Raw genomic sequence first — 17,882 nt, 5'->3', positions numbered from 1 at the left:
GTGTTGGACTTTTCGGACAAGAAGCTCAAGTGCAATTAATGCGATATCAATTGTCTTTAGGATGTATTTTTATCCACATCATTTGCCCCCAACTTCCGTGAATGCTGCTCAAGTTTCCGTGGAAGTTATAATGGTCTAATCGCGACTCGGGGGACTTTTGGCCCTTCTCGGGTATCGGCCCTTCATGGGTATCGGCCCTTCATGGGTATCGGCCTTTCATGGGTATCGCCGCATTATCGTAAAGTGTGGAGCGACCTACACATTTATAACGGCTTATTAGTGTGTGTATACACACTTAAGGGCCACGTAGGGGCTATTTGGATGGTGTTCAACACTAAACGGTCCTAATCGGGACTATAAAGCGAGCGTTTATCACCCCTTAACCTTCATCAAGGTTAATTATAGGGTGAAAGCTGTTAATCGGCCCTAATCAGGGTTAATTGACCCTAATATGGGTTAATTTACATGTACATGTTGCTAATTAGGCTTAAAATAGCCTAATTTTAAGCTATAATGCACTAATTGGCCTTAATCGAGGCTAATTAGCCCTAATCGGGGCTAATCAAGACTAATCAGTATGTATAAGATACTAATTATCCGTAAACACTAGTTATAAGAGTAAATGGGTTAAACGGCCCTAATCGGGGCTAATTCGATCATACCAATCACTAATTATCCTTAACTTGAGGTAATTATGCTTAATATACACTAATTAGCCCTAACCGGGGCTTAATCTCACTAATCGACCCTAATCTGAGCTTAATCCCAAAATTCTAAAATTTTAAAAAAATTTAATTTTTTTTGATTTTTTCTTATTTTTTTTGAATTTATTCAAAAAAATTCGAAAGGGGGGCTCGGGGTCAAGCAGAACCTCCTGAGGTAGGAGGTTCTGCTCGGCCTCAAGCCCCAGATGTGGGCTGGTCGGCCAGTGGAGGAGAACCTCCTGGTCGGCCACCTCCTGGTCGGCCTGGAGGTGGTTGGCCAGGGGTTCCTGCTCCCTTTTTTCTACTAACCTTGCTATGCTCTTGTAGTCCTTGATAGTCCATGGAATTAATTTCAAAGTTGTCTTTGAGTTCCTCAAGGCTCTGTTATGGCTGTTACAGAGAACGTTCTGTACTCATCCTGATGGACGCTCTGTACTCGTTCTTGCTAACCTCTATATGTTCTACTGAACTTTTCCTTTGTAGGAAGTCATGTGCTTCACTAAATATGCCTAAACTTATCTTATAGGATGTTTATGCACTCCAACCAACTCGTTCTCATGGATGTTTTAGTCCTTACGAAACTTGGTTCCACTGGGAGTTATCCTTTTCCAAACATCTCTAGAGGACAACTCAGGGAGGCCTCTAGAGAAGTTTTTTGAGGGTCTCAAGGCTCTTCCACAAGATCCTTTAGTGAGTAAAAAGACCTTAATTTGTTGGTTGATAGGCCAAGGCCACTACGGAGGTGAGTTGTGGCCGTCAAGGCTCTGGTACAGAGGATTCTGGTAGGCCAAAAGGCCTCCAAATGTTGCATGGTCGGCCGAGGCTTCCCCGCGCATAAGTTGTGGCCGTCAAGGCTCTGATACAGAGGCTTCTGGTCGGCCAAAAGGCCCCCAGATGTTGCTTGGTCGGCCGGGAGTTCCCCGTGCCTAAGTTGTGGCCGTCAAGGCCCGGATACAGAGGCTTCTGGTCGGCAAAAAGGCCCCCAGATGTTGCCTGGTCGGCCGGGACTTCCCCGCCCCTAAGTTGTGGATGTCAAGGCTCTGATATAGAGGCTTCTGGTCGACCAAAAGGCCCCCAGATGTTGCTTGGCCGGCCGGGACTTCCCCGCGCCTAAGTTGTGGCCGTCAAGGCTCTGATACAGAGGCTTTTGGTCGGCCAAAAGGCCCCCAGATGTTTCCTGGTCGGCCGGGACTTCCCTGCGCCTAAGTTGTGGTCATCAAGGCTCTGGTATAGAGGCTTCTGGTCGGCCAAAAGGCCCCCAGATGTTGCCTGGTTGGCCGGGACTTCCCCGTGCCTAAGTTGTGTCCGTCCAGGCTCTGGTACAGTGGCTTCTGGTCGGCCAAAAGGCCCCCAGATGTTGCCTGGTCGGTCGGGACTTCCCCGCGCCTAAGTTGTGGCCGTCAAGGCTCTGGTACAGAGGCTTCTAGTCGGCCAAAAGGCCCCCAAATGTTGCCTGGTCGGCTCGGACTTCCCCACGCCTAAGTTGTGGCCGTCAAGACTCTGATACAAAGGCTTCTGGTCGGCCAAAAGGCCCCCAGATATTGCCTGGTCGGCCGGGACTTCCCCGCGCCTAAGTTGTGGCCGTCAAGGCTCTGGTACAGAGGCTTCTGGTCGGCCAAAAGGCCCCCAGATGTTGCATGGTCGGCCAGGACTTTCCCGCGCCTAAGTTGTGGCCATCAAGGCTCTGGTATGGATGTTTGGGAGTGATTCTAATCTTTACCAGTTTGGCTAATCATGGTGATTAACCTAATCATCCGTTAACTAAGGCTAATGACTTGTACTTAGTTTCAACTAGGATTTTTTCTGATCGTTACCTAGTGAACGTCCCGTTCTTCATGAAACTTACTTTTGTGGATGCCCTAGTCTTCACAAAATTTGTTCTCATGAACTCTTTAGCCTTCGCGAAAACTTATTCTCGTGGACGTTCTAGTCTTCACCAGGAGCATCCCTTGGCTCTAGTTCATGGTTTTCTTGGAACCTTCATTTGGGGGACATCCCTATTAGTTCCGGATGTCTGGAGACGTTCTTTCGAGGACGTCCTAGTCGGCCTAACCCCTCTATGTGGAGAAGTCGGCTTCAAGGACTCTTCGTCGGCCATAGAGACCACGCACTTGAGGCCCTGGTCGACCATAACCTCAATGTCTAGATCTTCTTGGCCCTTCGAGACCTTATTTCGTGGAATTTCTTGAACTTCAATTTTCTCAATATCAGGTCGTGGCTTAGACTTTCTTCTCTCTTTTTTATTGGAGGAGTGCTTTTCCGGGTGGGGGCCTCATCAGAGGACCCTTTAGATGGTCAAAGATCTTCATGGATGGCTACTCGGCCTCCTCTGGTCGGCCAAGAGGTCCATTCATGACCCCTCTGGTCGGTCAGGGGAAAATATTTTTGCTTTCTTGGACAACACGACTCGATCACGTTCGTGACGGGCCTCGAACATAAACTATCATGTTCATCTTCTTGATGGGTCCTTATAATTCAAAGGAAGCTTGTTAAAGATGGCCATAGAGGCTTCTATGTCGAGGGTTCGTGTCTTCCTCCTAATTTATCATTGATTAAATTTGTTCCAATTAGACAAATAGCTTCCTGAAACGGAGATGTGCGGGGCTCATGCCTTGTATTAGGTACACCTCTTCATTTTGGAACTTTCAACACATCAAATTTAAGGAGGAGCCTGGCTGGCTTAAAGCCTTTCTTGGAGGCCGGTCTGCTGAAGTTCTTTCCGAGGGATATCCAGTTGGTCAAGGGCCTTATGGAGGCTGATAAACCTCCGTTGGTAGGCTAGACTCTGCAGTATAGACTTTAGTCGACCAAATACATTTCGTGAAGTTAGATTTATAATATCTTTTTCTTATTAGGTCAACGCATACTTCACAACTTCTTTCACTAAGAATGAAAAATGAAGAAGGGATCACATGGCCTTGGAGGCATTGATGAAGAATCTTGAGAGAAAGTTTCAGGATTGGGATTCTAAGGCTCTCTTAGCTTTTATCAACAGCTAGAATACTTATTCAAGATGATGGACACACATGATGATGAGGTGCGCTCTGTTAATATATCCATTGGCTCTATCCATAGCTATTACCCGGATATGGTAAATTTGTGGGGCTTTCCTAGCCTTTGGGTTGTTTCTGAGGTTGCCACTATTGGCTAATCATCTAATTTTGGACTATACATTGTCCTTCAGTGTTTAGGCCTTGCATGGCTTTATTTGGCGTGTGTGGCTTTTATCTATTTGCAGTCCTTCATGGACTTTTATTCATTAGATGCTCGTGCATTGGTAGACCTTATTCCTCCATTTACTACTAAGTACTAAGAACATGTCTTTCATGTCCTAAACATAATAAGCCTTCAGGTTCGAAGCATGCCAAGTATGAGGCATTTCATCACCATTCAGGATCTCTAACTTGTAGGATCCTCGTCCCAATGTCTTTCTGACCTTGTAAGGTCCTTCCCAGTTAGGGGCTAGCTTTCCTCTCTCCCCTACTCCTGATGCCTCAATCTTCCTCATAACCAAATCTCCTTGTTGAAAGAACCTTTCTTTAACCCGTGTATTGTAATAGAGGGAGGCTCTTCGTTGATGCTCTGCATTACGGGCGTTGGCCTCGTCTCTGACCTCGTCAATGAGATCGAGGGCGAGCCTCATTCCTTCTTCGTTTGTCTCTGTCTCGTAAGCTTCGATCCTAGGGGATCCATGAGTGATCTCAAGGGGCACCATTGCCTCGGCTCCGTAAGCCAACATGAATGGGGTTGCCTCAGTTGTCACTTTATAGGTGGTGCGATATGCCCAAAGTATAGGTAGCAACTCATCCACCCAAGTATTTCTCGAGCATTCCACCCTCTTCTTAAATCTTTCAAGGATGATTCTGTTAGCAACTTCTGCTTGCCCGTTTGCCTGAGGATGTGCAACCGAGGTGAAGTGAAGTTCTATGTTATTATCATCGCAGTACTCTTTGTACTCTGCATTATCAAATTGTATCCCATTATCTGTGACAAGGATGCGGGGGATTCCATATCGGCATATCACATTCTTCCAGAAGAATTGGGAAATTTGCTTGGTGATTATCTTGGTTAGTGCCTTAGCCTCAATCCACTTCGTGAAGTAGTCTATCGCTACTACAATGAACTTCCTCTGTCCCGATACTACAGGAAATGGTCCAAGTATGTCCATTCCCCACATTACAAAAGGGATGGGTGTACTGATCGATGTAAGCCTCTCTGGGGGCTGTCGTACTATTGGTGCGTGCCTCTGGCATCTGTCACATTTTTTCACATAAGCCTTTGCATCGGCTAACATAGTTGGCCAGTAGAACCCCAACCGAGTTATCTTGTGAGCGAGGGCCCTGCCCCCCAAGTGCTGTCCACAAATCCCTTCATGTGCTTCTTTTAGTGCCTCCTCTGCTTCAAGAGGTCTTAAGCATTTTAAGTACGGAATAACAAAGGACCTTTTGTAAACAAGGCATTCAATCAGTGAGTATCTCAATGCTCTAACCGACAACTTACGAGCGTCCTGGGCATCGTCGGGGAGCCACCCAGTTTCCAAGTGAGTTTTGATCGGGTCTATCCAACAGCTAGCCACAGCGATCGGTGATATCAGACATGAATAGTAGGGCTCTTCAAGACCTGGAAGTAAATACTCCTTGGATAGTTTTCGATCTCGGATGAGGCGAACTGAGATAAGGCATCCGCCGTAGTGTTCTCCTCTCTCGGAACATGTTTAGCGTACCATTCATCGAACTGAGTCAGTATTCCCTTTACAACTCTCAGGTACTTGGCCATTGTATCATCCTTGGCCTCAAACTCCCTATTAACTTGAGCAACTACAAGTCTCGAGTCTCCACAGACCTTCAGGTTTTTGGCCCTCACGGCTCTAGCCAAGCCTAAGCCAGCTATCAATGCTTCATATTCTGCTTCATTGTTTTAGTCAGAAAATCCAACTTCAGAGCATACTCAATCATAAACCCCTCAGGGCTTTGCAACACTAGTCCTGCACCACTAGATTTTGTTTTGGACGCTCCGTCAAAATGGAGGACCCAATATTCTTTCAAAGTTGCTTCTTCATCCTTCTCCCCTTCTCCCGGGGTTATCATCTCTTGCCCCCGACTTCTTGGTCGTTAATAGTACATTCGACCACGAAGTCTGCTAAGGCCTGAGCCTTGATGGCCGTTCAAGGCTTATACTTAATATCGAATTCTCCCAACTCAATTGCCCACTTGATGAGCCTTCCACTGGCCTTTGGGCTATGAAGAATGTTCCTCAATGGCTGGTCCATCAGGACTTCAATCTTGTGAGCCTAAAATTATGGTCTCAACTTCCTCGAGGCTGTGATGAGAGCAAGTGCGAACTTCTCCGTAGTGGAGTAATTCAATTCTGCTCCATGGAGCACCTTGCTTACATAGTATACAGGATTTTGGAGCTTTTGCTCTTCCTTCACGAGAACCGCACTCACGGCTTGCTCAGATACCGCGAGGTACAAATAGAGAGTGTCCTCTGGACTTGGTTTAGCCAACAACGGGGATTCAGACATGTACTTCTTCAGTTGTTCGAAGGCTTCTTGGCTCTCAGCGGTCCACTCGAAGTCCTTCACCGTCTTAAGGGTTTTGAAAAAGGGTAGGCATTTGTCTCCGGACTTGGAGATGAACCTCCCTAGAGTTACAATTCTTCCTGTCAGCTTCTGAACGTCCTTGATGGAGCGTGGTGGCTCTTTGTCTAGGATGGCTTTGATCTTGTCGGGTTGGCCTATATCCCTCTTTTAGAAACCATATGACCCAAAAATTTTCCAGACCCAACGCCAAAAGCACACTTGGCTGGGTTTAACATCATCTTGTGGTGTCTCAACACTTCAAATGCCTCTTTGAGGTGGCTAATATGACCGGCTTTGCTTAGGCTTTTGACTAACATGTCATCGACATAGACCTCCATGGTCTTCCCAATTAGATGGGCAAATATCTTATTTACCAGTCTTTGGTAAGTAGCTCCTGCATTCTTAAGTCCAAAAGTCATAACAAGATAACAAAATACACCAAAGTCAGTTATGAAAGATACCTTGGGGGTGTCATCCTTATGCATTCTTATCTGATTGTAACCACTAAAGCCATCCATAAAGCTTAGCATCTCATGTCCAGCAGTGGCATCGATCAGGGTATCAATCCTTGGTAGGGGATAACAGTCTTTGGGACATGCATAATTCAAATCAGTGAAGTCAATGCATATCCTCCACTTTCCATTGGCCTTCTTAACCATTACGGGGTTGGCTAACCATTCAGGGAATTGCACTTCCTCTATAAATCCTGCTTCTAAAAGCTTCTCGACCTCCTGCTTAATGGCTTCCAGCCTATCAGGGGCATAAGTTCTCTTCTTTTGCTTTACAACCTTTCGAGTTGGATCAATGTTCAACCTATGAGTTATCAGGTTAGGGTCAATCCCAGGCATAACAGCTGATGTCCAAGTGAAAACATCATTGTTCTCTTGGAGGAAAGTTGTTATCCGACCCTTCAAAGGCTTGTCCAAAGATGCCATAACGTATGTGACCTTTTCCGGGTCTAATGGATCTAAGGGAATTGGGACCAAGTCCTCAACTGGCTTTCCCCGTAGCTCATCATTTTCTCGGACATCCATGTCTTCTATGGGGAGAACCTGCCCCCCAGTTCCATCGGGCCTAAGTGCTGCAACATAGCAACTACGAGCCATTTTCTGATCTCCTCTTGCTTCTCCAACGCCGTTCCTAGTTGGGAACTTCAGTACCATGTGGTAAGTGGAGGGCACATCCTTAAAAGCGTGGATCCATGTCCTACCCATGATTGCATTGTAGGTAGAGGCTGCCTTGACAACCAGAAAGTTCAACATTTGTGTGGCCTCCCTGGGCTCTTCCTCGATAGTTACAAGAATTTGTATTGCTCCCTCGACTTTACATTCCACATGGTTGAACCCGTAGATTGGTGCATCAGATGGAGTTAGCTGAGAGTCATTATAGCCCATCCTTATGAATGTATCATGGAACAGAATATCCACGGAAGCTCCATTGTCCACTAGGACCCTCATAACAGGATAATTTCCAATTATCGGAGTGATAACCAGTGGATCATCCTGAGGAAATTTCAAACCTTCAAGGTCTGGGTCACCAAATTCAAGTGTCATCTCAGACTTGGAACGCTTAGATGGTTCCCCAACTATGCTCATTACTTCTCTTGCATATGCTTTTCGGGAGTTCCTTGTTGTGCCAGCTACTGCAGGACCCCCGATATCATATTAATTACCGGCCCTCGAGGCCGTGGGTTGCGATTTATGTCGTTACCCCTCCGATCCTCATCTCTTCGATCATTATCTCTCTTATGGCCTCCGGCCTATTCACCATTGGTGAAACATCCAAACTTTCCTCTTCGGATCAGATACTCAATATCATCCTTGAGTTGCCTACAATCGTCAGTATCATGACCGGCATCCTTGTGATACCTACAGTACCTATTCTTGTCTCTTTTCTCGGGGTCCCCCCTTAGTGGCTTCGGCCATTTGAAGTCTTTGTCCTTCTCAATTTCCATAAGGATGTGGCTCCTTGGAGCGTTCAACCTCGCATACTTAGCAAACCTTGGTTGTTGATTCTTCTTAGAAGAGGAGGAGTCAGAGTTTTTGCTAATTCATGGATATTTGTCCTTAGCGTCGTACTCCTGATCTGTCTTCCTTTTCTTGTTCCCAGTAGGTTCATTATTCACAGCTGTCTTCTTTATGCTCTCCTCCACCTTGATATACTTTCCGGCCCTATCCTGGAGCTGCAGCATACTCTAGGGAGGGCGTTTAGCCAGGGACCTCTTAAAGAACTCATCTCTAGTCCCTTGCTGTAGGGTTATCATAGCTACCTTATCATCAAGATCAGGGACCTTTAAAGCCTCTTTCGTAAATCGATTCAGATACTCTCTCAAGGACTCCTTTGCTCCTTGGATTATGCCAATGAGCAAGGCTGAACTCTTCTCGTGCACTCTGCCACTTATGAATTGCTTGATAAAAGCTTGGCTCAAGTCCATAAAGGATCCGATAAAGTTCAGAGGCAGACGACTGTACCACCTTTGAGCCAGGGTTTGAGGGAAGGCCCGACACTTAATAGCGTCATTCACGGGCTGTAGCAGTAGGGCGTTAGAGAACATCCTAACATGGTTAACAGGGTCGCCAGTACCATCGTATGCTTTGATGGTGGGCATCTTGAACTTCCTCGAGATGTGAGCGTTCATTATCTCATCAGTGAATGGTGGGTTTGGATCATCGGGATCTCCTAGGGGCATAAGATCACTTGGATCAGCCCTTGGGGTAACTGCCTTTCTTGGTATTGGACCATCCAGGTCTATGATTGGGGGATGACCTCTTCATCTCGGAGTCAGTTTTGCCTCTAGATCACATTTCAACCTTTGGATCTAAGCTTCATGAGCCCTGATCCTCTCTTGAATGCCTTGGGGGATCGTCCCTTGAGTGCTCCTTGAGCGTTGTTCTGTATCAGCCATCGGCTCTTTTCCAGCACGTCTCCTTCTTGGAGCAACATCATCATCAGACGTTTCAGAGTCTCTTTCAGTATAAGGTCCAGAGAATTCTTGATCCTCCGAAATAGGAGCTAAGCCATGTATGTATTGAGGCATCCGCCCTTGTGCTTCACCCCTATTAGAGTGTCCACTCCCTCCTACTTCAGGATATAGAGGCATCCCGTGAGGGGGGTTAGTGGTCACGATCATCGAGTACTCATACCCAGTGGGTCGAGAGCTCACAGGTGCATGCACCTGTTGCGATTGGGGATTCGTCCCTTGAGGAGCCGGGGGATTTGACCCTTATGGCTGAGCATCAGTTGCCCCTACCAGGGTTCCTCCTTGAGGGGAGGCATAAGTTGAGTGTGGTGGTACCTCCACCGTTGATGCGATTTTCCGTTATGGAACAAGAGTGTGTGTTCCACCATTGTTTCTTCGCCGTGTATTCACCATGGTTATTGTAAGTTTCCCACAGACGGCGTCAAATATTATGGAATAAAAACCTGATTACTTTTTGTTATTCCCAAGGAACTAACAATGATATTTACAGAAGGGGGGTTGAATGTAAATATCAAAACTTTTTCAAGTTTTGAGCAGTTTCAAGGCTAAGTGTATTGTGAACAGATGTATGTGAATTGCTTTAAGAAAGTATAGAAAGATGTATATTCAAGACACAAATGTAAAGAACACAAAGACCATTAAAAACTTTTCTGGTGGATTTGTTGTTCCACCAGAGATGTGTATTTCATAAAATCTGTGATACAAAGAATTGATCACAGCTACTTTCTAGTACAAACTAGATGATTTTCTCTCTATGTTTTTCTAAACAGCTCTGGAAAATTCACATCTAATTACTAGCTGCAACTTGGTTTATATATCACCAAGTTTACAAGTGAAGAAAAATATAAAATACAATTATAAAAATAGTCCTTCACATGCTTCTTCTTCATTTCTCTATCCAATGCAATATAAGATGGTCTGAGAATCTTTGAATATTTCCTAGTTTGCACCAGAATGGAAATGCTATTTTTTCTTGATTCCTCCAAGAGGCTACCGCATTCCAATTGTCTCTGTCAACCCATGTGCCTCTGTCAGCCTATGAATTGTCACTGTCAACTGCTATGGAATCGAACATCCGTTGAAGCTTTTATCCATTGATGCTTCATCAGTTGATGTTCTTATCCGTTGATGCATTTATCCGTTGATGCATTTATCCATTGATGCTTTAGCAGTTGAAGCTTTATCCGTTGATGCATTCATCCGTTGATGGATGTTATCGTTGAAGCTTTAGAGGCATCTGTTGAAGCTTTGTTTCTCATCCGTTGAAGACCTTTAATTTATCAGTTGATACTACTTCATTTACACAAAATTACAAGGCATGAAATATTTACAATTAGCCCTCCTATTTGCATATCCACTAGTAGTCAACATGACTTATAATTTCCCACAACTTCTAAGAACTATAACTTAAATACAGAGACTGAAATGTGCTACAATACTAAACTTATTTCTAAGTAAAGCTAATCCATCAACGGATAGCCAAAGTGGTCTTATCCGTTGAGGCTACAAACACTAGATTTCTACTTAAGTGTTTTATTTAACTTATCATCAAACTAATACATATATTCCTAACAATCTCCCCCTATTTATGTCTACCAGAATTGTAGGCATAAATTTAGGGTTAACTTGATGATAACAAAACACATAAAAAATATATGAGTTGAAACAAGTAGAAATTCAAAAGTGCTGCAAAAATGTATGTACTGAGATAGAATTGGAGATTTACAGTATTTCCAAGGGTGCTCCTTTAGTCTGAGCAAATCATTTTCTTTTCCTTTGTTCCCTTGTTTTCTTCCTCAGCCTCCTGTCATTTTCCTCTAATTGGAGTTGGAGTTGTCTGTAGAATTCAGCTTCATCTTCTTCATTGATATCCAACTTAGATTGCATATCCTTGAGAGTTTCATTACTGGAAATTTTAAGCTGGTCTTCAAGTCTGAAAAATCTTCTGACTTCTTTATTATCTCTGAACTCCATCAACCAATGAGGTGATTTATGAATTGTAATTCCATGCTCAGGGATGAGTAATGTTCTAGGCAAGGAATTAGACTCCCACCAAGTTTTCCTTATGCTGGCAATCTTGTTGAGAATCTCAGTTTTGGCAGTCCTGGTAAAACCAGTATCCCTTTTTATAGCTGAGTAGACTCTAATCAAGGTAGAATAGCCCTCATTTAGAATTCTGTGAAGGGGCCAAGTCCTTTCCATATTTCCTTTGTATTTGAACACTAGCCTTTCTGGTAGCTGTCTGTAGGCATTTATTCCCCTTACTTCCTCCAGCTCATCCAGGTAGAGTTCAATATCTGTATATTCTTTTATGTCACAAATGTGAACATAATCATCCTTTGAGGCGTGTGGCTTAGGCTTAGGTTTATGTTTCTGAGTGAATTTTCTTGAGGTTAGAGGAGGTGTTGATTTGGTTTTTCTTTTCTGTTTCTTTGGTGGTGGAGAAGTAGTTAAGAAGGTAGGCAATTTGATGGTGTCCCAATCAATAGGTTCCTCTTTCGGAATGATTGTTTCACCATGGATATTTATATTGGGATCAGCCACAACAGGTTCAGGAATAGAAGGTAGAGGTTTGGATTTTGATTGGGTTTCCTCAATGTCATCTACAATCTTCCTTTTTACATTGGCCTTCTTTCTGTTCCCTTTCTGCCATTCCTTTCTTTCCTCACTTCTTTCCTCCACACCCTCACCAAGCATATTCCCCATATCCTCATTTATGCTTTCAGTCTTGTCTTCTTCAGTCTTGTCTTCAATCTCCTTCTTTTCTTCAATTTGACTTGACTTTAGCTATTTTTTAAGCTTTGCTTGTGCTCTTTTGTCAGCCCATAGCTTTTCAGCTTCTTCCTTTAGCCTTTTGGTCTCTTCCCTCTTGGCTATTGAGAATTTGGGATGTCCTTGAATCACACAGATGCTCTTTCCCTCTCTATAGATGATAGCCATAAACATTTTTTCCACTACATCCTTAGTCTCTTTGTGCTTTATTATGTTACCACCCAAAACTTTGTCTTCATCAGGCTTTGGAAGAGGAAAATCCACTTCTTTTAGTTGAGTAAAGTTTAGAGGGTTCTTTGTAGAGTCCTTGTTGAGTCTAGTGGTGGGCTTGAGTACCGTAGGCTTTAAGTTTCTGAAGGAAGTTTCTCCAACCTTATTCCTCCTTACTGGCTTGTACTCCATAGTGATTGGCTCAACTTTTGTGCTATGTTTCACATATAAAGATTTTGTAGTTGTAGAGCCAAACACTTGTTGCATCCTTTCATCAATTCTTCTCCTTTGCTCTTTCACCTTCATCTCAGCTGCTGCTAGCGGGATTAGATCAATTCCATCAAGCTTTCCTTTGATTTGAAGTGTTGGAGAGGTAGTGATGGCAGGAACTAGTACTTTGGATATTTGAATGTATGTAGATGGCTCCCCTTCCCCTTTATTCTCCCCCTTTTTGTTATCATCAAGGAGATGGGTCAAGCCCTGTGCTTTAGCCAGCTGCATTAGAAGATTAGTCTGAGACTGTTGATTTTGAAGAATGGTGATCATAGAGTTTTCAATAACTTGAACTCTTTCCTCCAATTTGGCCATCTTCTTATCAGCATCTGATTCTTTTCTCAGTCTCAGTAACAATTCCTGCATGGTACCAAAAGGTATGATTGAGTCCAGCTTCTCAGAATTGCAGGACTTCAAGTCAGCTATATCCTGTTTGAGTTCATCCACACTTAGATCCTGTCTTAATTGTTGTAGCTTCATGAGATGTAGAGAATCTAAGTGGGCTTGAAGAATAGCCTTGGTACCAGCATCTGAAGTTTTCCGATTTGCCTTTTGGATAGCCATAACTTGTTTGACCAATGATACATTGAAATGCCCTGGTGTAGACTCCTTTGTCAAGGCCCATTCATGTAACTCTGGAATAGAACTTGGGCCTTCAGCTCCCCCTAAGTTCATGCTTCCATCAAAAGAATCAGTCATCATCATTAGAATTTACTCCAAATTCTTCAGATGGCTCACCAGCTTGAGAATGCATCCTATTGACAGCAGCTTTATCCCTTTGTAGAGATTCTGAAGTATGTACTAGATTTAAAGTCTTTTCTGCCTCCTCATTGCCCTGAGTAGCCAACAGTTGATAGGCTGACACAGGATGAGTAAAAGTGTCAGCATCCAAGGAAATGTTATCAATTACAGCTTTGTAATGTTGCTAAAATTGTCTTTCCTTTTCAGCATCATCCACAATCATTGACTCACTAGCACTGGATGGATCCACCCTTATATCTCCTATACCTGCTTTTCTCTCAATTTCTCTCTTTTCTTGCATCAAGGGCTCCCCCTGGCTCACACTCCTCACACCCTCACCTTCACCTACTAAGGTGGTACTCCTCTCACTTTCTTTTGCCATGCTGGAAGAAATAGCATGCATTTTTAGACTCTCAAGCTCTCCTTTTGCCTGGGAGCAACCCAGCCTCTCACTCAAAGTTTCACTCCCTTCCCTCAATCCTAGAAGTGATTGTACAGTAACCATGTCTTCTACACTTGGAGTTAATTCAGTTATTTGTGTAGAGATCATCAACGGATAAGGAGTATTCAATGGATAATTGTTGTTAAGCTTATTCGTTGAAGAACAACCACTTGTCAACGGATGAGGAATATCCGTTGAAGAAGGAAAAGAAGTAGAAATTGAAAGTGGCATAATTGTTGAATCTGTGTGGATTGATTTTAACTTTGGTGACACAGATTCTGCAACTAAGTCTGAAATAATTGGCTGATGATCCAACAAATCATCTAAAAGATGATGATCACCAGTATTTGAGTGGGGCTCCTCCCTGAGTTGTAAAGAGGGAGAATCAGGAATTGATGTGAATATCATGTCCACATCCAGAGATGGTGATGGAGAATTTGGTGATTGATGTGTGTCAATTTTGAGAGAATGGAGCTGTGACTCCACATTTGTTGGAGACACATCAAGCTGAATTTGAGAATGCATAGACACAGGTGGTTATATCTGTGTTGTGTGTGCACCCTGTGTGGAAACTAGGGTTTTGACCTTTTTCCTTCTTGAAAAGGCTTTTACAGGTGAGTGTGTGGCTTCAGTGTCCCTCCCTCTTTTGTTCTGTGTCCCTGGTTGGGGACTATTTTTAATAGCTGCACCCTTTTGGGAGGATGCAATTAGGGATGAGTTTGAATCCTTTTCAACCACCACAGTCTTTTGAGAAACTGTGGCTTGGCTAGCTAGGGTATCACTTACCTCTCCTACCTTATGTTGGGGGTTTTCTTGATGTTCACCCCTCCCCTCACTACTAACACCCTGTACACTCCCCTCAAGGTTCATGGTAGGTGTTACAACTGTTGTCTTTTGAGAAACAACAGAGGTGGCTTTCTTTGACTTGGATTTTGGAATTTTAGTTTTGGTGGCCTTGGCAGGAATCTGTTGGGGCATTAACACAGATCCCATGACTACACTTGAAGGCAAAGAAATGATGGGGTTGGAAGTAGTATGAGTTGAAGAAGTGTTTACCTCACTTACCTGAGGTGCATTCATGATTGGTAAGTATACCAATGGCACCTTGCTGTTGAGGTTTATCCTTAAGAGGTCTGCAAGGACCCTCTTCTCTTGTGCCCAACATTTGATTTTATTATTCTAATTATTTATGACCAAACCTTCAGCAACATGGTTAGCCAATAACATAAAGAATCTAGCATAGTAGATGTTATGAGGTCTATTAGCCTTGTTACCTAACCTAGTAGCCAATTCTAGCATAACATAACTACTAAAATTAAAGTACCTATCAAAAACCAGCATATAGAGCATATTAACAAGAGATGAAGTTATTGCATCAAAATTACTAATTTTCCCAGAGAAAACCTTGATAAAGGCATCACTGAGAAAACTCCATTCTTTCCTAAGGCCTTTTCTCTTAATACTGCCTAAACTAGTAGAGTCAAGGGAATAGCCTATGGAATCTAACATGCTAGATACATCACTATCAGTGTGTGGTGTCATGGCATTGTTCTCGGGTAATTTAAAACAGGACTGTATATCATCACAGTTAATACAGTAATCCTTACCTTTAAGAGAGAAGGTGATGGTCATATCAGCAGGGTTGAACTCAGCAGTTGTCCAAATCTCCTCAACTACCTCACAGTAAATCATTGGGGCTTCAAGCATTGTATAGCTTAGTTTACAGTTTTTGATGAAGTCCATCATCTTGTGATAGTCTGAGTGGGCTTCATTTTTTTCCACCAAAGCTACGAAATTGTTTTTCTCATAGACAAACCCAGATTGGGACATTATCTTTACTACTGGTGCCATTGTTGTGAGTGGAAGTTGCAGAGAAAAGTTGAGAGTTTTGGGAGAGAAAGAGAGTAAAAGCTTTTGAAAATTCAAGAAAGCGTAAAGTAAAAATAAGAATTCAAAGGGGCTTTTATACTTTCTCAAATTAAAACGTAAAGAGAATGATTAAACAATATTTTTAAGTGAATTACAGCCGTTTGAGAATAAAGGAAAATTGTATGTATTCTAAAAACTGCCTTTAATACAAATACATACAACTGTGTATATATGTATGTATCAACGGTTAAGTAAATAGAATCAACGGCTGTGACTCACTCAAAACGACTGATGTGACACTTCAACGGATGAGGTAAATAGCTATCCGTTGAAGGATAAAATTACCAGAAATGTATTTGTCTTTCAACGGATAATGAACATCCGTTGATAGAACAATTTTGGCTTTCAACGGATAGGGAATATCCATTGATAAAATAAACTTTACTTAAAGCCAACTTTGTTCTTGCAACAAATCCATTTCAGGCTACAAATCAAATTACAATTAGGAAATGAATTTAGGAGTAATTAAGCATACCTAGCTCACTTACCAATCTTGTGAATGTTGATTCATCAAGTGGCTTGGTAAATATGTCTGCAATTTGTTTTTCACTTGGAACATAATGAAGTTCCACTGTACCCTTCATCACATGTTCCCTTATGAAGTGGTACTTGATGTCAATGTGCTTGGTTCTTGAATGCTGCACTGGATTTTCAGTAATGGCAATGGCACTTGTGTTGTCACAGAATATTGGAATTTTGTCAACATTTAGTCCATAGTCAAATAGTTGATTCCTCATCCATAATATATGTGCACATCAACTACCAGCAGCAATGTACTCAGCTTCAGCTGTTGATGTAGAAACAGAATTTTGCTTCTTGCTGAACCATGACACAAGCTTATTCCCTAGAAATTGACAGGTGCCAGTTGTACTTTTCCTGTCTATTTTTCAACCTGCATAATCTGTATTTGAGTAGCCAATTAGATCAAAACCAGACTCTCTAGGGTACCAAATTCCTAGATTTGGAGTCCCTTTGAGATATCTGAATTTTTTTTTAATAGCAACTAGGTGAGATTCTCTAGGATCAGCTTGAAATCTAGCACAAAGACATGTAGAAAATATTATATCAGGTCTACTGGCAGTTAAATATAGAAGTGAACCAACAATGCCTCTATAGCTTGTAATGTCTACAGACTTTTCAGCCTTATTTAATTCAAGCTTAGTGGCAGTGGCCATGGGAGTTTTTGCAGATGAACATTCCATTAAGTCAAACTTCTTTAAAAGATCATAAATATATTTAGTTTGACTAATAAAAATTCCACCACTGACTTGTTTAACTTGTAAACCAAGAAAATAAGTTAGCTCTCGCATCATGCTCATTTCATATTTACTTTGCACTAACTTAGCAAACTTTTTACAAAGTTTATCATCTGTAGAGCCAAATATAATATCATCTACATAAATTTGAACAAGTATTGTAGAGCCATTAACATTTCTAAAGAATAGAGTTTTGTCAACTGTACCTCTTGTGAAGTAATTATCTAGGAGAAATTTTGACAAAGTCTCATACCAGGCTCTAGGTGCTTGCTTTAGTCCATAGAGTGCTTTCAACAGATAATACACATGATCTGGAAAATTTGGATCTTCAAACCCTGGAGGTTGGCTCACATAAACTTCTTCCTCCAATTCTCCATTCAGAAAGGCACTTTTGACATCCATTTGATAGACTTTGAAATTGGCATGGGCTGCATAGGCTAGAAAAATTCTGATGGCTTCAAGTCTTGCAACAGGAGCAAATGTCTCATCAAAATCTATTCCCTCTTGTTGAGAGTAGCCCTTGGCAACCAATCTAGCTTTATTCCTTATGACAATACCATTTTCATCCATCTTGTTTCTGAATACCCATTTTGTGTCAATAGAACTCTTGTTCTTTGGCTTGGGTACCAGCTTCCATACTTTGTTCCTTTCAAATTGGTTTAGCTCATATTGCATTACTAAAATCCAATCTGGATCCAATAGAGCTTCTTCCACTCTCTTAGGTTCCTCATGTGATAAAAAACTACTGTATAGACATTCATCTTGAGTAGACCTTCTAGTTTGCACCTTAGATATTGCATCACCAATGATCAGTTCAAAAGGATGATTCTTGGTCCATTTCCTTTGAGGTGGTAGATTAGCTCTAGATGAGGTTGCCTCCGTATTGTCATGATGTGAGATAGAGTGTTGATTGGTTGAAACTCCCCCTGAGTTATTGGTCCTTTGCAAGGAACTGAGAGTTCTATCAACTGATGATGTAAATTGATTATCCGTT

The sequence above is a fragment of the Apium graveolens genome, chromosome 11, assembly GCF_009905375.1.
Source record: "Apium graveolens cultivar Ventura chromosome 11, ASM990537v1, whole genome shotgun sequence".
NCBI classification, from domain to species: Eukaryota; Viridiplantae; Streptophyta; class Magnoliopsida; order Apiales; family Apiaceae; genus Apium; species Apium graveolens.
The sequence above is the reverse complement of the archived record's forward strand: the minus strand, read 5'-3'. Positions refer to the sequence as shown.